This window comes from Schistocerca gregaria, chromosome 1, assembly GCF_023897955.1.
Source record: "Schistocerca gregaria isolate iqSchGreg1 chromosome 1, iqSchGreg1.2, whole genome shotgun sequence".
NCBI classification, from domain to species: Eukaryota; Metazoa; Arthropoda; class Insecta; order Orthoptera; family Acrididae; genus Schistocerca; species Schistocerca gregaria.
This window is the reverse complement of record NC_064920.1, coordinates 79,646,451-79,673,821: the sequence shown is the minus strand read 5'-3', so window position 1 is coordinate 79,673,821 and position 27,371 is coordinate 79,646,451.

Genomic DNA, 27,371 nt, shown 5'->3' with positions numbered 1-27,371 from the left:
AACCGCAAGTAACGAGGCATTAGCTACCTTAAGAGAGTCATAGTTACTCGTCCCAATTGCTCACCCAGTCTGCCACTTTTCCTTACTGCGGCCAGTCTGCCAGAAGCGATATGTCACTCGTTGTGTATCTTAAGAGATTCATCGTTACTCTTTCCATAGGTTACTGGTATTCTCTGATTCAATGCCTCTCGTGACGAAAAAGTGGCTATCTTAATAGTGCAATACTTCTTCCTCCCAGTTGCTCACACAGTTTACTACTTTTTTGTGTAGTTTTTGTCTGCCAGAAACTATAATTCACTAGCTGTGTATCATAAAAGAGTCATCGTTTCTCCTCCTAGGGGTTATTCGAGACCTCTTAATGCAAACCGCAAGTAACAAGGCATTGGCTACCTTAAGAGAGTCATAGTTACTCGTCCCAATTGCTCACCCAGTCTGCCACTTTTCCTTACTGCGGCCAGTCTGCCAGAAGCGATATGTTACTCGTTGTGTATCTTAAGAGATTCATCGTTACTCTTTCCATAGGTTACTGGTATTCTCTGATTCAATGCCTCTCGTGACGAAAAAGTGGCTATCTTAATAGTGCAATACTTCTTCCTCCCAGTTGCTCACACAGTTTCCTACTTTTTTGTGTAGTTTTTGTCTGCCAGAAACTATAATTCACTAGTTTTGTATCATAAAAGAGTCATCGTTTCTCCTCCTAGGGGTTATTCGAGACCTCTTAATGCAAACCGCAAGTAACGAGGCATTGGCTACCTTAAGAGAGTCATAGTTACTCGTCCCAATTGCTCACCAAGTCTGCCACTTTTCCTTACTGCGGCCAGTCTGCCAGAAGCGATATGTCACTCGTTGTGTATCTTAAGAGATTCATCGTTACTCTTTCCATAGGTTACTGGTATTCTCTGATTCAATGCCTCTCGTGACGAAAAAGTGGCTATCTTAATAGTGCAATACTTCTTCCTCCCAGTTGCTCACACAGTTTACTACTTTTTTGTGTAGTTTTTGTCTGCCAGAAACTATAATTCACTAGTTTTGTATCATAAAAGAGTCATCGTTTCTCCTCCTAGGGGTTATTCGAGACCTCTTAATGCAAACCGCAAGTAACGAGGCATTGGCTACCTTAAGAGAGTCATAGTTACTCGTCCCAATTGCTCACCCAGTCTGCCACTTTTCCTTACTGCGGCCAGTCTGCCAGAAGCGATATGTCACTCGTTGTGTATCTTAAGAGATTCATCGTTACTCTTTCCATAGGTTACTGGTATTCTCTGATTCAATGCCTCTCGTGACGAAAAAGTGGCTATCTTAATAGTGCAATACTTCTTCCTCCCAGTTGCTCACACAGTTTACTACTTTTTTGTCTAGTTTTTGTCTGCCAGAAACTATAATTCACTAGATTTGTATCATAAAAGAGTCATCGTTTCTCCTCCTAGGGGTTATTCGAGACCTCTTAATCCAAACCGCAAGTAACGAGGCATTGGCTACCTTAAGAGAGTCATAGTTACTCGTCCCAATTGCTCACCCAGTCTGCCACTTTTTCTTACTGCGACCAGTCTGCCAGAAGCGATATGTCACTCGTTGTGTATCTTAAGAGATTCATCGTTACTCTTTCCATAGGTTACTGGTATTCTCTGATTCAATGCCTCTCGTGACGAAAAAGTGGCTATCTTAATAGCGCAATACTTCTTCCTCCCAGTTGCTCACACAGTTTACTACTTTTTTGTGTAGTTTTTGTCTGCCAGAAACTACAATTCACTAGTTTTGTATCATAAAAGAGTCATCGTTTCTCCTCCTAGGGGTTATTCGAGACCTCTTAATGCAAACCGCAAGTAACGAGGCATTGGCTACCTTAAGAGAGTCATAGTTACTCGTCCCAATTGCTCACCCAGTCTGCCACTTTTCCTTACTGCGGCCAGTCTGCCAGAAGCGATATGTCACTCGTTGTGTATCTTATGAGATTCATCGTTACTCTTTCCATAGGTTACTGGTATTCTCTGATTCAATGCCTCTCGTGACGAAAAAGTGGCTATCTTAATAGTGCAATACTTCTTCCTCCCAGTTGCTCACACAGTTTACTACTTTTTTGTGTAGTTTTTGTCTGCCAGAAACTATAATTCAATAGTTTTGTATCATAAAAGAGTCATCGTTTCTCCTCCTAGGGGTTATTCGAGACCTCTTAATGCAAACCGCAAGTAACGAGGCATTAACTACCTTAAGAGAGTCATAGTTACTCGTCCCAATTGCTCACCCAGTCTGCCACTTTTCCTTACTGCGGCCAGTCTGCCAGAAGCGATATGTCACTCGTTGTGTATCTTAAGAGATTCATCGTTACTCTTTCCATTGGTTACTGGTATTCTCTGATTCAATGCCTCTCGTGACGAAAAAGTGGCTATCTTAATAGTGCAATACCTCTTCCTCCCAGTTGCTCACACAGTTTACTACTTTTTGTGTAGTTTTTGTCTGCCAGAAACTATAATTCACTAGTTTTGTATCATAAAAGAGTCATCGTTTCTCCTCCTAGGGGTTATTCGAGACCTCTTAATCCAAACCGCAAGTTACGAGGCATTGGCTACCTTAAGAGAGTCATAGTTACTCGTCCCAATTGCTCACCCAGTCTGCCACTTTTCCTTACTGCGGCCAGTCTGCCAGAAGCGATATGTCACTCGTTGTGTATCTTAAGAGATTCATCGTTACTCTTTCCTTAGGTTACTGGTATTCTCTGATTCAATGCCTCTCGTGACGAAAAAGTGGCTATCTTAATAGTGCAATACTTCTTCCTCCCAGTTGCTCACACAGTTTATTACTTTTTTGTGTAGTTTTTGTCTGCCAGAAACTATAATTCACTAGTTTTGTATCATAAAAGAGTCATCGTTTCTCCTCCTAGGGGTTATTCGAGACCTCTTAATGCAAACCGCAAGTAACGAGGCATTGGCTACCTTAAGAGAGTCATAGTTACTCGTCCCAATTGCTCACCCAGTCTGCCACTTTTCCTTACTGCGGCCAGTCTGCCAGAAGCGATATGTCACTCGTTGTGTATCTTAAGAGATTCATCGTTACTCTTTCCATAGGTTACTGGTATTCTCTGATTCAATGCCTCTCGTGACGAAAAAGTGGCTATCTTAATAGTGCAATACTTCTTCCTCCCAGTTGCTCACACAGTTTACTACTTTTTTGTGTAGTTTTTGTCTGCCAGAAACTATAATTCACTAGCTGTGTATCATAAAAGAGTCATCGTTTCTCCTCCTAGGGGTTATTCGAGACCTCTTAATGCAAACCGCAAGTAACAAGGCATTGGCTACCTTAAGAGAGTCATAGTTACTCGTCCCAATTGCTCACCCAGTCTGCCACTTTTCCTTACTGCGGCCAGTCTGCCAGAAGCGATATGTTACTCGTTGTGTATCTTAAGAGATTCATCGTTACTCTTTCCATAGGTTACTGGTATTCTCTGATTCAATGCCTCTCGTGACGAAAAAGTGGCTATCTTAATAGTGCAATACTTCTTCCTCCCAGTTGCTCACACAGTTTACTACTTTTTTGTGTAGTTTTTGTCTGCCAGAAACTATAATTCACTAGTTTTGTATCATAAAAGAGTCATCGTTTCTCCTCCTAGGGGTTATTCGAGACCTCTTAATGCAAACCGCAAGTAACGAGGCATTGGCTACCTTAAGAGAGTCATAGTTACTCGTCCCAATTGCTCACCAAGTCTGCCACTTTTCCTTACTGCGGCCAGTCTGCCAGAAGCGATATGTCACTCGTTGTGTATCGTAAGAGATTCATCGTTACTCTTTCCATAGGTTACTGGTATTCTCTGACTCAATGCCTCTCGTGACGAAAAAGTGGCTATCTTAATAGTGCAATACTTCTTCCTCCCAGTTGCTCACACAGTTTACTACTTTTTTGTGTAGTTTTTGTCTGCCAGAAACTATAATTCACTAGTTTTGTATCATAGAAGAGTCATCGTTTCTCCTCCTAGGGGTTATTCGAGACCTCTTAATGCAAACCGCAAGTAACGAGGCATTGGCTACCTTAAGAGAGTCATAGTTACTCGTCCCAATTGCTCACCCAGTCTGCCACTTTTCCTTACTGCGGCCAGTCTGCCAGAAGCGATATGTCACTCGTTGTGTATCTTAAGAGATTCATCGTTACTCTTTCCATAGGTTACTGGTATTCTCTGATTCAATGCCTCTCGTGACGAAAAAGTGGCTATCTTAATAGTGCAATACTTCTTCCTCCCAGTTGCTCACACAGTTTACTACTTTTTTGTGTAGTTTTTGTCTGCCAGAAACTATAATTCACTAGTTTTGTATCATAAAAGAGTCATCGTTTCTCCTCCTAGGGGTTATTCGAGACCTCTTAATCCAAACCGCAAGTAACGAGGCATTGGCTACCTTAAGAGAGTCATAGTTACTCGTCCCAATTGCTCACCCAGTCTGCCACTTTTTCTTACTGCGACCAGTCTGCCAGAAGCGATATGTCACTCGTTGTGTATCTTAAGAGATTCATCGTTACTCCTTCCATAGGTAACTGGTATTCTCTGAGTCAATACCTCTCGTGACGAAAAAGTGGCTATCTTAATAGTGCAATACTTCTTCCTCCGAGTTGCTCACTAAGTTTACTACTTTTTGTGTAGTTTTTGTGTGCCAGAAACTATAATTCACTAGCTGTGTATCATAAAAGAGTCATCGTTTCTCCTCCTAGGCGTTTTCGAGATTTCTTAATCCAAACCGCAAGTAACGAGGCATTGGCTACCTTAAGAGAGTCATAGTTACTCGTCCCAATTGCTCACCCAGTCTGCCACTTTTCCTTACTGCGGCCAGTCTGCCAGAAGCGATATGTCACTCGTTGTGTATCTTAAGAGATTCATCGTTACTCTTTCCATAGGTTACTGGTATTCTCTGATTCAATGCCTCTCGTGACGAAAAAGTGGCTATCTTAATAGTGCAATACTTCTTCCTCCCAGTTGCTCACACAGTTTACTACTTTTTTGTGTAGTTTTTGTCTGCCAGAAACTACAATTCACTAGTTTTGTATCATAAAAGAGTCATCGTTTCTCCTCCTAGGGGTTATTCGAGACCTCTTAATGCAAACCGCAAGTAACGAGGCATTGGCTACCTTAAGAGAGTCATAGTTACTCGTCCCAATTGCTCACCCAGTCTGCCACTTTTCCTTACTGCGGCCAGTCTGCCAGAAGCGATATGTCACTCGTTGTGTATCTTAAGAGATTCATCGTTACTCTTTCCATAGGTTACTGGTATTCTCTGATTCAATGCCTCTCGTGACGAAAAAGTGGCTATCTTAATAGTGCAATACTTCTTCCTCCCAGTTGCTCACACAGTTTACTACTTTTTTGTGTAGTTTTTGTCTGCCAGAAACTATAATTCACTAGTTTTGTATCATAAAAGAGTCATCGTTTCTCCTCCTAGGGGTTATTCGAGACCTCTTAATGCAAACCGCAAGTAACGAGGCATTGGCTACCTTAAGAGAGTCATAGTTACTCGTCCCAATTGCTCACCCATTCTGCCACTTTTCCTTACTGCGGCCAGTCTGCCAGAAGCGATATGTCACTCGTTGTGTATCTTAAGAGATTGATCGTTACTCTTTCCATAGGTTACTGGTATTCTCTGATTCAATGCCTCTCGTGACGAAAAAGTGGCTATCTTAATAGTGCAATACCTCTTCCTCCCAGTTGCTCACACAGTTTACTAATTTTTGTGTAGTTTTTGTCTGCCAGAAACTATAATTCACTAGTTTTGTATCATAAAAGAGTCATCGTTTCTCCTCCTAGGGGTTATTCGAGACCTCTTAATCCAAACCGCAAGTAACGAGGCATTGGCTACCTTAAGAGAGTCATAGTTACTCGTCCCAATTGCTCACCCAGTCTGCCACTTTTCCTTACTGCGGCCAGTCTGCCAGAAGCGATATGTCACTCGTTGTGTATCTTAAGAGATTCATCGTTACTCTTTCCATAGGTTACTGGTATTCTCTGATTCAATGCCTCTCGTGACGAAAAAGTGGCTATCTAAATAGTGCAATACTTCTTCCTCCCAGTTGCTCACACAGTTTACTACTTTTTTGTGTAGTTTTTGTCTGCCAGAAACTATAATTCACTAGTTTTGTATCATAAAAGAGTCATCGTTTCTCCTCCTAGGGGTTATTCGAGACCTCTTAATGCAAACCGCAAGTAACGAGGCATTGGCTACCTTAAGAGAGTCATAGTTACTCGTCCCAATTGCTCACCCAGTCTCCCACTTTTCCTTACTGCGGCCAGTCTGCCAGAAGCGATATGTCACTCGTTGTGTATCTTAAGAGATTCATCGTTACTCTTTCCATAGGTTACTGGTATTCTCTGATTCAATGCCTCTCGTGACGAAAAAGTGGCTATTTTAATAGTGCAATACTTCTTCCTCCCAGTTGCTCACACAGTTTACTACTTTTTTGTGTAGTTTTTGTCAGCCAGAAACTATAATTCACTAGCTGTGTATCATAAAAGAGTCATCGTTTCTCCTCCTAGGGGTTATTCGAGACCTCTTAATGCAAACCGCAAGTAACAAGGCATTGGCTACCTTAAGAGAGTCATAGTTACTCGTCCCAATTGCTCACCCAGTCTGCCACTTTTCCTTACTGCGGCCAGTCTGCCAGAAGCGATATGTCACTCGTTGTGTATCTTAAGAGATTCATCGTTACTCTTTCCATAGGTTACTGGTATTCTCTGATTCAATGCCTCTCGTGACGAAAAAGTGGCTATCTTAATAGTGCAATACTTCTTCCTCCCAGTTGCTCACACAGTTTACTACTTTTTTGTGTAGTTTTTGTCTGCCAGAAACTATAATTCACTAGTTTTGTATCATAAAAGAGTCATCGTTTCTCCTCCTAGGGGTTATTCGAGACCTCTTAATGCAAACCGCAAGTAACGAGGCATTGGCTACCTTAAGAGAGTCATAGTTACTCGTCCCAATTGCTCACCCAGTCTGCCACTTTTCCTTACTGCGGCCAGTCTGCCAGAAGCGATATGTCACTCGTTGTGTATCTTAAGAGATTCATCGTTACTCTTTCCATAGGTTACTGGTATTCTCTGATTCAATGCCTCTCGTGACGAAAAAGTGGCTATCTTAATAGTGCAATACCTCTTCCTCCCAGTTGCTCACACAGTTTACTACTTTTTGTGTAGTTTTTGTCTGCCAGAAACTATAATTCACTAGTTGTGTATCATAAAAGAGTCATCGTTTCTCCTCCTACGGGTTTTCGAGACCTCTTAATCCAAACCGCAAGTAACGAGGCATTGGCTACCTTAAGAGAGTCATAGTTACTCGTCCCAATTGCTCACCCAGTCTGCCACTTTTCCTTACTGCGGCCAGTCTGCCAGAAGAGATATGTCACTCGTTGTGTATCTTAAGAGATTCATCGTTACTCTTTCCATAGGTTACTGGTATTCTCTGATTCAATGCCTCTCGTGACGAAAAAGTGGCTATCTTAATAGTGCAATACTTCTTCCTCCCAGTTGCTCACACAGTTTACTACTTTTTTGTGTAGTTTTTGTCTGCCAGAAACTACAATTCACTAGTTTTGTATCATAAAAGAGTCATCGTTTCTCCTCCTAGGGGTTATTCGAGACCTCTTAATGCAAACCGCAAGTAACGAGGCATTGGCTACCTTAAGAGAGTCATAGTTACTCGTCCCAATTGCTCACCCAGTCTGCCACTTTTCCTTACTGCGGCCAGTCTGCCAGAAGCGATATGTCACTCGTTGTGTATCTTAAGAGATTCATCGTTACTCTTTCCATAGGTTACTGGTATTCTCTGATTCAATGCCTCTCGTGACGAAAAAGTGGCTATCTTAATAGTGCAATACTTCTTCCTCCCAGTTGCTCACACAGTTTACTACTTTTTTGTGTAGTTTTTGTCTGCCAGAAACTATAATTCACTAGTTTTGTATCATAAAAGAGTCATCGTTTCTCCTCCTAGGGGTTATTCGAGACCTCTTAATGCAAACCGCAAGTAACGAGGCATTGGCTACCTTAAGAGAGTCATAGTTACTCGTCCCAATTGCTCACCCAGTCTGCCACTTTTCCTTACTGCGGCCAGTCTGCCAGAAGCGATATGTCACTCGTTGTGTATCTTAAGAGATTCATCGTTACTCTTTCCATAGGTTACTGGTATTCTCTGATTCAATGCCTCTCGTGACGAAAAAGTGGCTATCTTAATAGTGCAATACCTCTTCCTCCCAGTTGCTCACACAGTTTACTAATTTTTGTGTAGTTTTTGTCTGCCAGAAACTATAATTCACTAGTTTTGTATCATAAAAGAGTCATCGTTTCTCCTCCTAGGGGTTATTCGAGACCTCTTAATCCAAACCGCAAGTAACGAGGCATTGGCTACCTTAAGAGAGTCATAGTTACTCGTCCCAATTGCTCACCCAGTCTGCCACTTTTCCTTACTGCGGCCAGTCTGCCAGAAGCGATATGTCACTCGTTGTGTATCTTAAGAGATTCATCGTTACTCTTTCCATAGGTTACTGGTATTCTCTGATTCAATGCCTCTCGTGACGAAAAAGTGGCTATCTTAATAGTGCAATACTTCTTCCTCCCAGTTGCTCACACAGTTTACTACTTTTTTGTGTAGTTTTTGTCTGCCAGAAACTATAATTCACTAGTTTTGTATCATAAAAGAGTCATCGTTTCTCCTCCTAGGGGTTATTCGAGACCTCTTAATGCAAACCGCAAGTAACGAGGCATTGGCTACCTTAAGAGAGTCATAGTTACTCGTCCCAATTGCTCACCCAGTCTGCCACTTTTCCTTACTGCGGCCAGTCTGCCAGAAGCGATATGTCACTCGTTGTGTATCTTAAGAGATTCATCGTTACTCTTTCCATAGGTTACTGGTATTCTCTGATTCAATGCCTCTCGTGACGAAAAAGTGGCTATTTTAATAGTGCAATACTTCTTCCTCCCAGTTGCTCACACAGTTTACTACTTTTATGTGTAGTTTTTGTCAGCCAGAAACTATAATTCACTAGCTGTGTATCATAAAAGAGTCATCGTTTCTCCTCCTAGGGGTTATTCGAGACCTCTTAATGCAAACCGCAAGTAACAAGGCATTGGCTACCTTAAGAGAGTCATAGTTACTCGTCCCAATTGCTCACCCAGTCTGCCACTTTTCCTTACTGCGGCCAGTCTGCCAGAAGCGATATGTCACTCGTTGTGTATCTTAAGAGATTCATCGTTACTCTTTCCATAGGTTACTGGTATTCTCTGATTCAATGCCTCTCGTGACGAAAAAGTGGCTATCTTAATAGTGCAATACTTCTTCCTCCCAGTTGCTCACACAGTTTACTACTTTTTTGTGTAGTTTTTGTCTGCCAGAAACTATAATTCACTAGTTTTGTATCATAAAAGAGTCATCGTTTCTCCTCCTAGGCGTTTTCGAGATTTCTTAATCCAAACCGCAAGTAACGAGGCATTGGCTACCTTAAGAGAGTCATAGTTACTCGTCCCAATTGCTCACCCAGTCTGCCACTTTTCCTTACTGCGGCCAGTCTGCCAGAAGCGATATGTCACTCGTTGTGTATCTTAAGAGATTCATCGTTACTCTTTCCATAGGTTACTGGTATTCTCTGATTCAATGCCTCTCGTGACGAAAAAGTGGCTATCTTAATAGTGCAATACTTCTTCCTCCCAGTTGCTCACACAGTTTACTACTTTTTTGTGTAGTTTTTGTCTGCCAGAAACTACAATTCACTAGTTTTGTATCATAAAAGAGTCATCGTTTCTCCTCCTAGGGGTTATTCGAGACCTCTTAATGCAAACCGCAAGTAACGAGGCATTGGCTACCTTAAGAGAGTCATAGTTACTCGTCCCAATTGCTCACCCAGTCTGCCACTTTTCCTTACTGCGGCCAGTCTGCCAGAAGCGATATGTCACTCGTTGTGTATCTTAAGAGATTCATCGTTACTCTTTCCATAGGTTACTGGTATTCTCTGATTCAATGCCTCTCGTGACGAAAAAGTGGCTATCTTAATAGTGCAATACTTCTTCCTCCCAGTTGCTCACACAGTTTACTACTTTTTTGTGTAGTTTTTGTCTGCATGAAACTATAATTCACTAGTTTTGTATCATAAAAGAGTCATCGTTTCTCCTCCTAGGGGTTATTCGAGACCTCTTAATGCAAACCGCAAGTAACGAGGCATTGGCTACCTTAAGAGAGTCATAGTTACTCGTCCCAATTGCTCACCCAGTCTGCCACTTTTCCTTACTGCGGCCAGTCTGCCAGAAGCGATATGTCACTCGTTGTGTATCTTAAGAGATTCATCGTTACTCTTTCCATAGGTTACTGGTATTCTCTGATTCAATGCCTCTCGTGACGAAAAAGTGGCTATCTTAATAGTGCAATACCTCTTCCTCCCAGTTGCTCACACAGTTTACTACTTTTTGTGTAGTTTTTGTCTGCCAGAAACTATAATTCACTAGTTGTGTATCATAAAAGAGTCATCGTTTCTCCTCCTACGGGTTTTCGAGACCTCTTAATCCAAACCGCAAGTAACGAGGCATTGGCTATCTTAAGAGAGTCATAGTTACTCGTCCCAATTGCTCACCCAGTCTGCCACTTTTCCTTACTGCGGCCAGTCTGCCAGAAGAGATATGTCACTCGTTGTGTATCTTAAGAGATTCATCGTTACTCTTTCCATAGGTTACTGGTATTCTATGAGTCAATACCTCTCGTGACGAAAAAGTGGCTATCTTAATAGTGCAATACTTCTTCCTCCGAGTTGCTCACACAGTTTACTACTTTTTTGTGTAGTTTTTGTCTGCCAGAAACTATAATTCACTAGTTTTGTATCATAAAAGAGTCATCGTTTCTCCTCCTAGGGGTTATTCGAGACCTCTTAATCCAAACCGCAAGTAACGAGGCATTGGCTACCTTAAGAGAGTCATAGTTACTCGTCCCAATTGCTCACCCAGTCTGCCACTTTTTCTTACTGCGGCCAGTCTGTCAGAAGCGATATGTCACTCGTTGTGTATCTTAAGAGATTCATCGTTACTCCTTCCATAGGTTACTGGTATTCTCTGAGTCAATACCTCTCGTGACGAAAAAGTGGCTATCTTAATAGTGCAATACTTCTTCCTCCGAGTTGCTCACACAGTTTACTACTTTTTGTGTAGTTTTTGTCTGCCAGAAACTATAATTCACTAGTTTTGTATCATAAAAGAGTCATCGTTTCTCCTCCTAGGGGTTATTCGAGACCTCTTAATGCAAACTATAATTCACTAGCTGTGTATCATAAAAGAGTCATCGTTTCTCCTCCTAGGGGTTATTCGAGACCTCTTAATGCAAACCGCAAGTAACAAGGCATTGGCTACCTTAAGAGAGTCATAGTTACTCGTCCCAATTGCTCACCCAGTCTGCCACTTTTCCTTACTGCGGCCAGTCTGCCAGAAGCGATATGTCACTCGTTGTGTATCTTAAGAGATTCATCGTTACTCTTTCCATAGGTTACTGGTATTCTCTGATTCAATGCCTCTCGTGACGAAAAAGTGGCTATCTTAATAGTGCAATACTTCTTCCTCCCAGTTGCCCACACAGTTTACTACTTTTTGTGTAGTTTTTGTCTGCCAGAAACTATAATTCACTAGTTTTGTATCATAAAAGAGTCATCGTTTCTCCTCCTAGGGGTAATTCGAGACCTCTTAATGCAATCCGCAAGTAACGAGGCATTGGCTACCTTAAGAGAGTCATAGTTACTCGTCCCAATTGCTCACCCAGTCTGCAACTTTTTCTTACTGCGGCCAGTCTGCCAGAAGCGATATGTCACTCGTTGTGTATCTTAAGAGATTCATCGTTACTCTTTCCATAGGTTACTGGTATTCTCTGATTCAATGCCTCTCGTGACGAAAAAGTGGCTATCTTAATAGTGCAATACTTCTTCCTCCCAGTTGCTCACACAGTTTACTACTTTTTTGTGTAGTTTTTGTCTGCCAGAAACTATAATTCACTAGCTGTGTATCATAAAAGAGTCATCGTTTCTCCTCCTAGGGGTTATTCGAGACCTCTTAATGCAAACCGCAAGTAACGAGGCATTGGCTACCTTAAGAGAGTCATAGTTACTCGTCCCAATTGCTCACCCAGTCTGCAACTTTTCCTTACTGCGGCCAGTCTGCCAGAAGCGATATTTCACTCGTTGTGTATCTTAAGAGATTCATCGTTACTCTTTCCATAGGTTACTGGTATTCTCTGATTCAATGCCTCTCGTGACGAAAAAGTGGCTATCTTAATAGTGCAATACCTCTTCCTCCCAGTTGCTCACACAGTTTACTACTTTTTTGTGTAGTTTTTGTCTGCCAGAAACTATAATTCACTAGTTTTGTATCATAAAAGAGTCATCTTTTCTCCTCCTAGGGGTTTTCGAGATTTCTTAATCCAAACCGCAAGTAACGAGGCATTGGCTACCTTAAGAGAGTCATAGTTACTCGTCCCAATTGCTCACCCAGTCTGCCACTTTTTCTTACTGCGGCCAGTCTGCCAGAAGCGATATGTCACTCGTTGTGTATCTTAAGAGATTCATCGTTACTCCTTCCATAGGTTACTGGTATTCTCTGAGTCAATACCTCTCGTGACGAAAAAGTGGCTATCTTAATAGTGCAATACTTCTTCCTCCGAGTTGCTCACACAGTTTACTACTTTTTGTGTAGTTTTTGTCTGCCAGAAACTATAATTCACTAGCTGTGTATCATAAAAGTGTCATCGTTTCTCCTCCTAGGGGTTTTCGAGATTTCTTAATCCAAACCGCAAGTAACGAGGCATTGGCTACCTTAAGAGAGTCATAGTTACTCGTCCCAATTGCTCACCCAGTCTGCCACTTTTCCTTACTGCGGCCAGTCTGCCAGAAGCGATATGTCACTCGTTGTGTATCTTAAGAGATTCATCGTTACTCTTTCCATAGGTTACTGGTATTCTCTGATTCAATGCCTCTCGTGACGAAAAAGTGGCTATCTTAATAGTGCAATACTTCTTCCTCCCAGTTGCTCACACAGTTTACTACTTTTTTGTGTAGTTTTTGTCTGCCAGAAACTATAATTCACTAGTTTTGTATCATAAAAGAGTCATCGTTTCTCCTCCTAGGGGTTATTCGAGACCTCTTAATGCAAACCACAAGTAACGAGGCATTGGCTACCTTAAGAGAGTCATAGTTACTCGTCCCAATTGCTCACCCAGTCTGCCACTTTTCCTTACTGCGGTAAGTCTGCCAGAAGCGATATGTCACTCGTTGTGTATCTTAAGAGATTCATCGTTACTCTTTCCATAGGTTACTGGTATTCTCTGATTCAATGCCTCTCGTGACGAAAAAGTGGCTATCTTAATAGTGCAATACTTCTTCCTCCCAGTTGCTCACACAGTTTACTACTTTTTTGTGTAGTTTTTGTCTGCCAGAAACTATAATTCACTAGCTGTGTATCATAAAAGTGTCATCGTTTCTCCTCCTAGGGGTTATTCGAGACCTCTTAATGCAAACCGCAAGTAACGAGGCACTGGCTACCTTAAGAGAGTCATAGTTACTCGTCCCAATTGCTCACCCAGTCTGCCACTTTTCCTTACTGCGGCCAGTCTGCCAGAAGCGATATGTCACTCGTTGTGTATCTGAAGAGATTCATCGTTACTCTTTCCATAGGTTACTGGTATTCTCTGATTCAATGCCTCTCGTGACGAAAAAGTGGCTATCTTAATAGTGCAATACTTCTTCATCCCAGTTGCTCACACAGTTTACTACTTTTTTGTGTAGTTTTTGTCTGCCAGAAACTATAATTCACTAGTTTTGTATCATAAAAGAGTCATCGTTTCTCCTCCTAGGGGTTATTCGAGACCTCTTAATGCAAACCGCAAGTAACGAGGCATTGGCTACCTTAAGAGAGTCATAGTTACTCGTCCCAATTGCTCACCCAGTCTGCCACTTTTTCTTACTGCGGCCAGTCTGCCAGAAGCGATATGTCACTCGTAGTGTATCTTAAGAGATTCATCGTTACTCCTTCCATAGGATACTGGTATTCTATGAGTCAATACCTCTCGTGACGAAAAAGTGGCTATCTTAATAGTGCAATACTTCTTCCTCCGAGTTGCTCACACAGTTTACTACTTTTTTGTGTAGTTTTTGTCTGCCAGAAACTATAATTCACTAGTTTTGTATCATAAAAGAGTCATCGTTTCTCCTCCTAGGGGTTATTCGAGACCTCTTAATCCAAACCGCAAGTAACGAGGCATTGGCTACCTTAAGAGAGTCATAGTTACTCGTCCCAATTGCTCACCCAGTCTGCCACTTTTTCTTACTGCGGCCAGTCTGTCAGAAGCGATATGTCACTCGTTGTGTATCTTAAGAGATTCATCGTTACTCCTTCCATAGGTTACTGGTATTCTCTGAGTCAATACCTCTCGTGACGAAAAAGTGGCTATCTTAATAGTGCAATACTTCTTCCTCCGAGTTGCTCACACAGTTTACTACTTTTTGTGTAGTTTTTGTCTGCCAGAAACTATAATTCACTAGCTGTGTATCATAAAAGAGTCATCTTTTCTCCTCCTAGGGGTTTTCGAGATTTCTTAATCCAAACCGCAAGTAACGAGGCATTGGCTACCTTAAGAGAGTCATAGTTACTCGTCCCAATTGCTCACCCAGTCTGCCACTTTTTCTTACTGCGGCCAGTCTGCCAGAAGCGATATGTCACTCGTTGTGTATCTTAAGAGATTCATCGTTACTCCTTCCATAGGTTACTGGTATTCTCTGAGTCAATACCTCTCGTGACGAAAAAGTGGCTATCTTAATAGTGCAATACTTCTTCCTCCGAGTTGCTCACACAGTTTACTACTTTTTGTGTAGTTTTTGTCTGCCAGAAACTATAATTCACTAGCTGTGTATCATAAAAGTGTCATCGTTTTTCCTCCTAGGGGTTTTCGAGATTTCTTAATCCAAACCGCAAGTAACGAGGCATTGGCTACCTTAAGAGAGTCATAGTTACTCGTCCCAATTGCTCACCCAGTCTGCCACTTTTCCTTACTGCGGCCAGTCTGCCAGAAGCGATATGTCACTCGTTGTGTATCTTAAGAGATTCATCGTTACTCTTTCCATAGGTTACTGGTATTCTCTGATTCAATGCCTCTCGTGACGAAAAAGTGGCTATCTTAATAGTGCAATACTTCTTCCTCCCAGTTGCTCACACAGTTTACTACTTTTTTGTGTAGTTTTTGTCTGCCAGAAACTATAATTCACTAGTTTTGTATCATAAAAGAGTCATCGTTTCTCCTCCTAGGGGTTATTCGAGACCTCTTAATGCAAACCGCAAGTAACGAGGCATTGGCTACCTTAAGAGAGTCATAGTTACTCGTCCCAATTGCTCACCCAGTCTGCCACTTTTCCTTACTGCGGTAAGTCTGCCAGAAGCTATATGTCACTCGTTGTGTATCTTAAGAGATTCATCGTTACTCTTTCCATAGGTTACTGGTATTCTCTGATTCAATGCCTCTCGTGACGAAAAAGTGGCTATCTTAATAGTGCAATACTTCTTCCTCCCAGTTGCTCACACAGTTTACTACTTTTTTGTGTAGTTTTTGTCTGCCAGAAACTATAATTCACTAGCTGTGTATCATAAAAGTGTCATCGTTTCTCCTCCTAGGGGTTATTCGAGACCTCTTAATGCAAACCGCAAGTAACGAGGCACTGGCTACCTTAAGAGAGTCATAGTTACTCGTCCCAATTGCTCACCCAGTCTGCCACTTTTCCTTACTGCGGCCAGTCTGCCAGAAGCGATATGTCACTCGTTGTGTATCTGAAGAGATTCATCGTTACTCTTTCCATAGGTTACTGGTATTCTCTGATTCAATGCCTCTCGTGACGAAAAAGTGGCTATCTTAATAGTGCAATACTTCTTCATCCCAGTTGCTCACACAGTTTACTACTTTTTTGTGTAGTTTTTGTCTGCCAGAAACTATAATTCACTAGTTTTGTATCATAAAAGAGTCATCGTTTCTCCTCCTAGGGGTTATTCGAGACCTCTTAATGCAAACCACAAGTAACGAGGCATTGGCTACCTTAAGAGAGTCATAGTTACTCGTCCCAATTGCTCACCCAGTCTGCAACTTTTTCTTACTGCGGCCAGTCTGCCAGAAGCGATATGTCACTCGTTGTGTATCTTAAGAGATTCATCGTTACTCCTTCCATAGGATACTGGTATTCTATGAGTCAATACCTCTCGTGACGAAAAAGTGGCTATCTTAATAGTGCAATACTTCTTCCTCCGAGTTGCTCACACAGTTTACTACTTTTTTGTGTAGTTTTTGTCTGCCAGAAACTATAATTCACTAGTTTTGTATCATAAAAGAGTCATCGTTTCTCCTCCTAGGGGTTATTCGAGACCTCTTAATCCAAACCGCAAGTAACGAGGCATTGGCTACCTTAAGAGAGTCATAGTTACTCGTCCCAATTGCTCACCCAGTCTGCCACTTTTTCTTACTGCGCCCAGTCTGTCAGAAGCGATATGTCACTCGTTGTGTATCTTAAGAGATTCATCGTTACTCCTTCCATAGGTTACTGGTATTCTCTGAGTCAATACCTCTCGTGACGAAAAAGTGGCTATCTTAATAGTGCAATACTTCTTCCTCCGAGTTGCTCACACAGTTTACTACTTTTTGTGTAGTTTTTGTCTGCCAGAAACTATAATTCACTAGCTGTGTATCATAAAAGAGTCATCGTTTCTCCTCCTAGGGGTTTTCGAGATTTCTTAATCCAAACCGCAAGTAACGAGGCATTGGCTACCTTAAGAGAGTCATAGTTACTCGTCCCAATTGCTCACCCAGTCTGCCACTTTTCCTTACTGCGGCCAGTCTGCCAGAAGCGATATGTCACTCGTTGTGTATCTTAAGAGATTCATCGTTACTCTTTCCATAGGTTACTGGTATTCTCTGATTCAATGCCTCTCGTGACGAAAAAGTGGCTATCTTAATAGTGCAATACTTCTTCCTCCCAGTTGCTCACACAGTTTACTACTTTTTTGTGTAGTTTTTGTCTGCCAGAAACTATAATTCACTAGTTTTGTATCATAAAAGAGTCATCGTTTCTCCTCCTAGGGGTTATTCGACACCTCTTAATGCAAACCGCAAGTAACGAGGCATTGGCTACCTTAAGAGAGTCATAGTTACTCGTCCCAATTGCTCACCCAATCTGCCACTTTTCCTTACTGCGGCCAGTCTGCCAGAAGCGATATGTCACTCGTTGTGTATCTTAAGAGATTCATCGTTACTCTTTCCATAGGTTACTGGTATTCTCTGATTCAATGCCTCTCGTGACGAAAAAGTGGCTATCTTAATAGTGCAATACTTCTTCCTCCCAGTTGCTCACACAGTTTACTACTTTTTTGTGTAGTTTTTGTCTGCCAGAAACTATAATTCACTAGTTTTGTATCATAAAAGAGTCATCGTTTCTCCTCCTAGGGGTTATTCGAGACCTCTTAATGCAAACCGCAAGTAACGAGGCATTGGCTACCTTAAGAGAGTCATAGTTACTCGTCCCAATTGCTCACCCAGTCTGCCACTTTTCCTTACTGCGGCCAGTCTGCCAGAAGCGATATGTCACTCGTTGTGTATCTTAAGAGATTCATCGTTACTCTTTCCATAGGTTACTGGTATTCTCTGATTCAATGCCTCTCGTGACGAAAAAGTGGCTATCTTAATAGTGCAATACTTCTTCATCCCAGTTGCTCACACAGTTTACTACTTTTTTGTGTAGTTTTTGTCTGCCAGAAACTATAATTCACTAGTTTTGTATCATAAAAGAGTCATCGTTTCTCCTCCTAGCGGTTATTCGAGACCTCTTAATCCAAACCGCAAGTAACGAGGCATTGGCTACCTTAAGAGAGTCATAGTTACTCGTCCCAATTGCTCACCCAGTCTGCCACTTTTTCTTACTGCGGCCAGTCTGCCAGAAGCGATATGTCACTCGTTGTGTATCTTAAGAGTTTCATCGTTACTCCTTCCATAGGTTACTGGTATTCTATGAGTCAATACCTCTCGTGACGAAAAAGTGGCTATCTTAATAGTGCAATACTTCTTCCTCCGAGTTGAACACACAGTTTACTACTTTTTGTGTAGTTTTTGTCTGCCAGAAACTATAATTCACTAGCTGTGTATCATAAAAGAGTCATCGTTTCTCCTCCTAGGGGTTTTCGAGATTTCTTAATCCAAACCGCAAGTAAAGGGCATTGGCTACCTTAAGAGAGTCATAGTTACTCGTCCCAATTGCTCACCCAGTCTGCCACTTTTCCTTACTGCGGCCAGTCTGCCAGAAGCGATATGTCACTCGTTGTGTATCTTAAGAGATTCATCGTTACTCTTTCCATAGGTTACTGGTATTCTCTGATTCAATGCCTCTCGTGACGAAAAAGTGGCTATCTTGATAGTGCAATACTTCTTCCTCCCAGTTGCTCACACAGTTTACTACTTTTTTGTGTAGTTTTTGTCTGCCAGAAACTATAATTCACTAGTTTTGTATCATAAAACAGTCATCGTTTCTCCTCCTAGGGGTTATTCGAGACCTCTTAATGCAAACCGCAAGTAACGAGGCATTGGCTACCTTAAGAGAGTCATAGTTACTCGTCCCAATTGCTCACCCAGTCTGCCACTTTTCCTTACTGCGGTAAGTCTGCCAGAAGCTATATGTCACTCGTTGTGTATCTTAAGAGATTCATCGTTACTCTTTCCATAGGTTACTGGTATTCTCTGATTCAATGCCTCTCGTGACGAAAAAGTGGCTATCTTAATAGTGCAATACTTCTTCCTCCCAGTTGCTCACACAGTTTACTACTTTTTTGTGTAGTTTTTGTCTGCCAGAAACTATAATTCACTAGCTGTGTATCATAAAAGTGTCATCGTTTCTCCTCCTAGGTGTTATTCGAGACCTCTTAATGCAAACCGCAAGTAACGAGGCACTGGCTACCTTAAGAGAGTCATAGTTACTCGTCCCAATTGCTCACCCAGTCTGCCACTTTTCCTTACTGCGGCCAGTCTGCCAGAAGCGATATGTCACTCGTTGTGTATCTGAAGAGATTCATCGTTACTCTTTCCATAGGTTACTGGTATTCTCTGATTCAATGCCTCTCGTGACGAAAAAGTGGCTATCTTAATAGTGCAATACTTCTTCATCCCAGTTGCTCACACAGTTTACTACTTTTTTGTGTAGTTTTTGTCTGCCAGAAACTATAATTCACTAGTTTTGTATCATAAAAGAGTCATCGTTTCTCCTCCTAGGGGTTATTCGAGACCTCTTAATGCAAACCACAAGTAACGAGGCATTGGCTACCTTAAGAGGGTCATAGTTACTCGTCCCAATTGCTCACCCAGTCTGCCACTTTTTCTTACTGCGGCCAGTCTGCCAGAAGCGATATGTCACTCGTTGTGTATCTTAAGAGATTCATCGTTACTCCTTCCATAGGATACTGGTATTCTATGAGTCAATACCTCTCGTGACGAAAAAGTGGCTATCTTAATAGTGCAATACTTCTTCCTCCGAGTTGCTCACACAGTTTACTACTTTTTTGTGTAGTTTTTGTCTGCCAGAAACTATAATTCACTAGTTTTGTATCATAAAAGAGTCATCGTTTCTCCTCCTAGGGGTTATTCGAGACCTCTTAATCCAAACCGCAAGTAACGAGGCATTGGCTACCTTAAGAGAGTCATAGTTACTCGTCCCAATTGCTCACCCAGTCTGCCACTTTTTCTTACTGCGGCCAGTCTGTCAGAAGCGATATGTCACTCGTTGTGTATCTTAAGAGATTCATCGTTACTCCTTCCATAGGTTACTGGTATTCTCTGAGTCAATACCTCTCGTGACGAAAAAGTGGCTATCTTAATAGTGCAATAGTTCTTCCTCCGAGTTGCTCACACAGTTTACTACTTTTTGTGTAGTTTTTGTCTGCCAGAAACTATAATTCACTAGCTGTGTATCATAAAAGAGTCATCGTTTCTCCTCCTAGGGGTTTTCGAGATTTCTTAATCCAAACCGCAAGTAACGAGGCATTGGCTACCTTAAGAGAGTCATAGTTACTCGTCCCAATTGCTCACCCAGTCTGCCACTTTTCCTTACTGCGGCCAGTCTGCCAGAAGCGATATGTCACTCGTTGTGTATCTTAAGAGATTCATCGTTACTCTTTCCATAGGTTACTGGTATTCTCTGATTCAATGCCTCTCGTGACGAAAAAGTGGCTATCTTAATAGTGCAATACTTCTTCCTCCCAGTTGCTCACACAGTTTACTACTTTTTTGTGTAGTTTTTGTCTGCCAGAAACTATAATTCACTAGTTTTGTATCATAAAAGAGTCATCGTTTCTCCTCCTAGGGGTTATTCGACACCTCTTAATGCAAACCGCAAGTAACGAGGCATTGGCTACCTTAAGAGAGTCATAGTTACTCGTCCCAATTGCTCACCCAGTCTGCCACTTTTCCTTACTGCGGCCAGTCTGCCAGAAGCGATATGTCACTCGTTGTGTATCTTAAGAGATTCATCGTTACTCTTTCCATAGGTTACTGGTATTCTCTGATTCAATGCCTCTCGTGACGAAAAAGTGGCTATCTTAATAGTGCAATACTTCTTCATCCCAGTTGCTCACACAGTTTACTACTTTTTTGTGTAGTTTTTGTCTGCCAGAAACTATAATTCACTAGTTTTGTATCATAAAAGAGTCATCGTTTCTCCTCCTAGGGGTTATTCGAGACCTCTTAATGCAAACCGCAAGTAACGAGGCATTGGCTACCTTAAGAGAGTCATAGTTACTCGTCCCAATTGCTCACCTAGTCTGCCACTTTTCCTTACTGCGGCCAGTCTGCCAGAAGCGATATGTCACTCGTTGTGTATCTTAAGAGATTCATCGTTACTCTTTCCATAGGTTACTGGTATTCTCTGATTCAATGCCTCTCGTGACGAAAAAGTGGCTATCTTAATAGTGCAATACTTCTTCCTCCCAGTTGCTCACACAGTTTACTACTTTTTTGTGTAGTTTTTGTCTGCCAGAAACTATAATTCACTAGTTTTGTATCATAAAAGAGTCATCGTTTCTCCTCCTAGCGGTTATTCGAGACCTCTTAATCCAAACCGCAAGTAACGAGGCATTGGCTACCTTAAGAGAGTCATAGTTACTCGTCCCAATTGCTCACCCAGTCTGCCACTTTTTCTTACTGCGGCCAGTCTGCCAGAAGCGATATGTCACTCGTTGTGTATCTTAAGAGATTCATCGTTACTCCTTCCATAGGTTACTGGTATTCTATGAGTCAATACCTCTCGTGACGAAAAAGTGGCTATCTTAATAGTGCAATACTTCTTCCTCCGAGTTGAACACACAGTTTACTACTTTTTGTGTAGTTTTTGTCTGCCAGAAACTATAATTCACTAGCTGTGTATCATAAAAGAGTCATCGTTTCTCCTCCTAGGGGTTTTCGAGATTTCTTAATCCAAACCGCAAGTAAAGGGCATTGGCTACCTTAAGAGAGTCATAGTTACTCGTCCCAATTGCTCACCCAGTCTGCCACTTTTCCTTACTGCGGCCAGTCTGCCAGAAGCGATATGTCACTCGTTGTGTATCTTAAGAGATTCATCGTTACTCTTTCCATAGGTTACTGGTATTCTCTGATTCAATGCCTCTCGTGACGAAAAAGTGGCTATCTTAATAGTGCAATACTTCTTCCTCCCAGTTGCTCACACAGTTTACTACTTTTTGTGTAGTTTTTGTCTGCCAGAAACTATAATTCACTAGTTTTGTATCATAAAAGAGTCATCGTTTCTCCTCCTAGGGGTTATTCGAGACCTCTTAATGCAAACCGCAAGTAACGAGGCATTGGCTACCTTAAGAGAGTCATAGTTACTCGTCCCAATTGCTCACCCAGTCTGCAACTTTTTCTTACTGCGGCCAGTCTGCCAGAAGCGATATGTCACTCGTTGTGTATCTTAAGAGATTCATCGTTACTCCTTCCATAGGATACTGGTATTCTATGAGTCAATACCTCTCGTGACGAAAAAGTGGCTATCTTAATAGAGCAATACTTCTTCCTCCGAGTTGCTCACACAGTTTACTACTTTTTGTGTAGTTTTTGTCTGCCAGAAACTATAATTCACTAGTTTTGTATCATAAAAGAGTCATCGTTTCTCCTCCTAGGGGTTATTCGAGACCTCTTAATGCAAACCGCAAGTATCGAGGCATTGGCTACCTTAAGAGAGTCATAGTTACTCGTCCCAATTGCTCACCCAGTCTGCCACTTTTCCTTACTGCGGTAAGTCTGCCAGAAGCGATATGTCACTCGTTGTGTATCTTAAGAGATTCATCGTTACTCTTTCCATAGGTTACTGGTATTCTCTGATTCAATGCCTCTCGTGACGAAAAAGTGGCTATCTTAATAGTGCAATACTTCTTCCTCCCAGTTGCTCACACAGTTTACTACTTTTTTGTGTAGTTTTTGTCTGCCAGAAACTATAATTCACTAGCTGTGTATCATAAAAGTGTCATCGTTTCTCCTCCTAGGGGTTATTCGAGACCTCTTAATGCAAACCGCAAGTAACGAGGCATTGGCTACCTTAAGAGAGTCATAGTTACTCGTCCCAATTGCTCACCCAGTCTGCCACTTTTCCTTACTGCGGCCAGTCTGCCAGAAGCGATATGTCACTCGTTGTGTATCTGAAGAGATTCATCGTTACTCTTTCCATAGGTTACTGGTATTCTCTGATTCAATGCCTCTCGTGACGAAAAAGTGGCTATCTTAATAGTGCAATACTTCTTCCTCCCAGTTGCTCACACAGTTTACTACTTTTTTGTGTAGTTTTTGTCTGCCAGAAACTATAATTCACTAGTTTTGTATCATAAAAGAGTCATCGTTTCTCCTCCTAGGGGTTATTCGAGACCTCTTAATCCAAACCGCAAGTAACGAGGCATTGGCTACCTTAAGAGAGTCATAGTTACTCGTCCCAATTGCTCACCCAGTCTGCCACTTTTTCTTACTGCGGCCAGTCTGTCAGAAGCGATATGTCACTCGTTGTGTATCTTAAGAGATTCATCGTTACTCCTTCCATAGGTTACTGGTATTCTCTGAGTCAATACCTCTCGTGACGAAAAAGTGGCTATCTTAATAGTGCAATACTTCTTCCTCCGAGTTGCTCACACAGTTTACTACTTTTTGTGTAGTTTTTGTCTGCCAGAAACTATAATTCACTAGCTGTGTATCATAAAAGAGTCATCGTTTCTCCTCCTAGGGGTTTTCGAGATTTCTTAATCCAAACCGCAAGTAACGAGGCATTGGCTACCTTAAGAGAGTCATAGTTACTCGTCCCAATTGCTCACCCAGTCTGCCACTTTTCCTTACTGCGGCCAGTCTGCCAGAAGCGATATGTCACTCGTTGTGTATCTTAAGAGATTCATCGTTACTCTTTCCATAGGTTACTGGTATTCTCTGATTCAATGCCTCTCGTGACGAAAAAGTGGCTATCTTAATAGTGCAATACTTCTTCCTCCCAGTTGCTCACACAGTTTACTACTTTTTTGTGTAGTTTTTGTCTGCCAGAAACTATAATTCACTAGCTGTGTATCATAAAAGTGTCATCGTTTCTCCTCCTAGGGGTTATTCGAGACCTCTTAATGCAAACCGCAAGTAACGAGGCATTGGCTACCTTAAGAGAGTCATAGTTACTCGTCCCAATTGCTCACCCAGTCTGCCACTTTTCCTTACTGCGGCCAGTCTGCCAGAAGCGATATGTCACTCGTTGTGTATCTGAAGAGATTCATCGTTACTCTTTCCATAGGTTACTGGTATTCTCTGATTCAATGCCTCTCGTGACGAAAAAGTGGCTATCTTAATAGTGCAATACTTCTTCCTCCCAGTTGCTCACACAGTTTACTACTTTTTTGTGTAGTTTTTGTCTGCCAGAAACTATAATTCACTAGTTTTGTATCATAAAAGAGTCATCGTTTCTCCTCCTAGGGGTTATTCGAGACCTCTTAATCCAAACCGCAAGTAACGAGGCATTGGCTACCTTAAGAGAGTCATAGTTACTCGTCCCAATTGCTCACCCAGTCTGCCACTTTTTCTTACTGCGGCCAGTCTGTCAGAAGCGATATGTCACTCGTTGTGTATCTTAAGAGATTCATCGTTACTCCTTCCATAGGTTACTGGTATTCTCTGAGTCAATACCTCTCGTGACGAAAAAGTGGCTATCTTAATAGTGCAATACTTCTTCCTCCGAGTTGCTCACACAGTTTACTACTTTTTGTGTAGTTTTTGTCTGCCAGAAACTATAATTCACTAGCTGTGTATCATAAAAGAGTCATCGTTTCTCCTCCTAGGGGTTTTCGAGATTTCTTAATCCAAACCGCAAGTAACGAGGCATTGGCTACCTTAAGAGAGTCATAGTTACTCGTCCCAATTGCTCACCCAGTCTGCCACTTTTCCTTACTGCGGCCAGTCTGCCAGAAGCGATATGTCACTCGTTGTGTATCTTAAGAGATTCATCGTTACTCTTTCCATAGGTTACTGGTATTCTCTGATTCAATGCCTCTCGTGACGAAAAAGTGGCTATCTTAATAGTGCAATACTTCTTCCTCCCAGTTGCTCACACAGTTTACTACTTTTTTGTGTAGTTTTTGTCTGCCAGAAACTATAATTCACTAGCTGTGTATCATAAAAGAGTCATCGTTTCTCCTCCTAGGGGTTTTCGAGATTTCTTAATCCAAACCGCAAGTAAAGGGCATTGGCTACCTTAAGAGAGTCATAGTTACTCGTCCCAATTGCTCACCCAGTCTGCCACTTTTCCTTACTGCGGCCAGTCTGCCAGAAGCGATATGTCACTCGTTGTGTATCTTAAGAGATTCATCGTTACTCTTTCCATAGGTTACTGGTACTCTCTGATTCAATGCCTCTCGTGACGAAAAAGTGGCTATCTTAATAGTGCAATACTTCTTCCTCCCAGTTGCTCACACAGTTTACTACTTTTTGTGTAGTTTTTGTCTGCCAGAAACTATAATTCACTAGTTTTGTATCATAAAAGAGTCATCGTTTCTCCTCCTAGGGGTTATTCGAGACCTCTTAATGCAAACCGCAAGTAACGAGGCATTGGCTACCTTAAGAGAGTCATAGTTACTCGTCCCAATTGCTCACCCAGTCTGCAACTTTTTCTTACTGCGGCCAGTCTGCCAGAAGCGATATGTCACTCGTTGTGTATCTTAAGAGATTCATCGTTACTCCTTCCATAGGATACTGGTATTCTATGAGTCAATACCTCTCGTGACGAAAAAGTGGCTATCTTAATAGAGCAATACTTCTTCCTCCGAGTTGCTCACACAGTTTACTACTTTTTGTGTAGTTTTTGTCTGCCAGAAACTATAATTCACTAGTTTTGTATCATAAAAGAGTCATCGTTTCTCCTCCTAGGGGTTATTCGAGACCTCTTAATGCAAACCGCAAGTAACGAGGCATTGGCTACCTTAAGAGAGTCATAGTTACTCGTCCCAATTGCTCACCCAGTCTGCCACTTTTCCTTACTGCGGTAAGTCTGCCAGAAGCGATATGTCACTCGTTGTGTATCTTAAGAGATTCATCGTTACTCTTTCCATAGGTTACTGGTATTCTCTGATTCAATGCCTCTCGTGACGAAAAAGTGGCTATCTTAATAGTGCAATACTTCTTCCTCCCAGTTGCTCACACAGTTTACTACTTTTTTGTGTAGTTTTTGTCTGCCAGAAACTATAATTCACTAGCTGTGTATCATAAAAGTGTCATCGTTTCTCCTCCTAGGGGTTATTCGAGACCTCTTAATGCAAACCGCAAGTAACGAGGCATTGGCTACCTTAAGAGAGTCATAGTTACTCGTCCCAATTGCTCACCCAGTCTGCCACTTTTCCTTACTGCGGCCAGTCTGCCAGAAGCGATATGTCACTCGTTGTGTATCTGAAGAGATTCATCGTTACTCTTTCCATAGGTTACTGGTATTCTCTGATTCAATGCCTCTCGTGACGAAAAAGTGGCTATCTTAATAGTGCAATACTTCTTCCTCCCAGTTGCTCACACAGTTTACTACTTTTTTGTGTAGTTTTTGTCTGCCAGAAACTATAATTCACTAGTTTTGTATCATAAAAGAGTCATCGTTTCTCCTCCTAGGGGTTATTCGAGACCTCTTAAGCCAAACCGCAAGTAACGAGGCATTGGCTACCTTAAGAGAGTCATAGTTACTCGTCCCAATTGCTCACCCAGTCTGCCACTTTTTCTTACTGCGGCCAGTCTGTCAGAAGCGATATGTCACTCGTTGTGTATCTTAAGAGATTCATCGTTACTCCTTCCATAGGTTACTGGTATTCTCTGAGTCAATACCTCTCGTGACGAAAAAGTGGCTATCTTAATAGTGCAATACTTCTTCCTCCGAGTTGCTCACACAGTTTACTACTTTTTGTGTAGTTTTTGTCTGCCAGAAACTATAATTCACTAGCTGTGTATCATAAAAGAGTCATCGTTTCTCCTCCTAGGGGTTTTCGAGATTTCTTAATCCAAACCGCAAGTAACGAGGCATTGGCTACCTTAAGAGAGTCATAGTTACTCGTCCCAATTGCTCACCCAGTCTGCCACTTTTCCTTACTGCGGCCAGTCTGCCAGAAGCGATATGTCACTCGTTGTGTATCTTAAGAGATTCATCGTTACTCTTTCCATAGGTTACTGGTATTCTCTGATTCAATGCCTCTCGTGACGAAAAAGTGGCTATCTTAATAGTGCAATACTTCTTCCTCCCAGTTGCTCACACAGTTTACTACTTTTTTGTGTAGTTTTTGTCTGCCAGAAACTATAATTCACTAGTTTTGTATCATAAAAGAGTCATCGTTTCTCCTCCTAGGGGTTATTCGAGACCTCTTAATGCAAACCGCAAGTAACGAGGCATTGGCTACCTTAAGAGAGTCATAGTTACTCGTCCCAATTGCTCACCCAGTCTGCCACTTTTCCTTACTGCGGCCAGTCTGCCAGAAGCGATATGTCACTCGTTGTGTATCTTAAGAGATTCATCGTTACTCTTTCCATAGGTTACTGGTATTCTCTGATTCAATGCCTCTCGTGACGAAAAAGTGGCTATCTTAATAGTGCAATACTTCTTCATCCCAGTTGCTCACACAGTTTACTACTTTTTTGTGTAGTTTTTGTCTGCCAGAAACTATAATTCACTAGTTTTGTATCATAAAAGAGTCATCGTTTCTCCTCCTAGGGGTTATTCGAGACCTCTTAATGCAAACCGCAAGTAACGAGGCATTGGCTACCTTAAGAGAGTCATAGTTACTCGTCCCAATTGCTCACCCAGTCGGCCACTTTTCCTTACTGCGGCCAGTCTGCCAGAAGCGA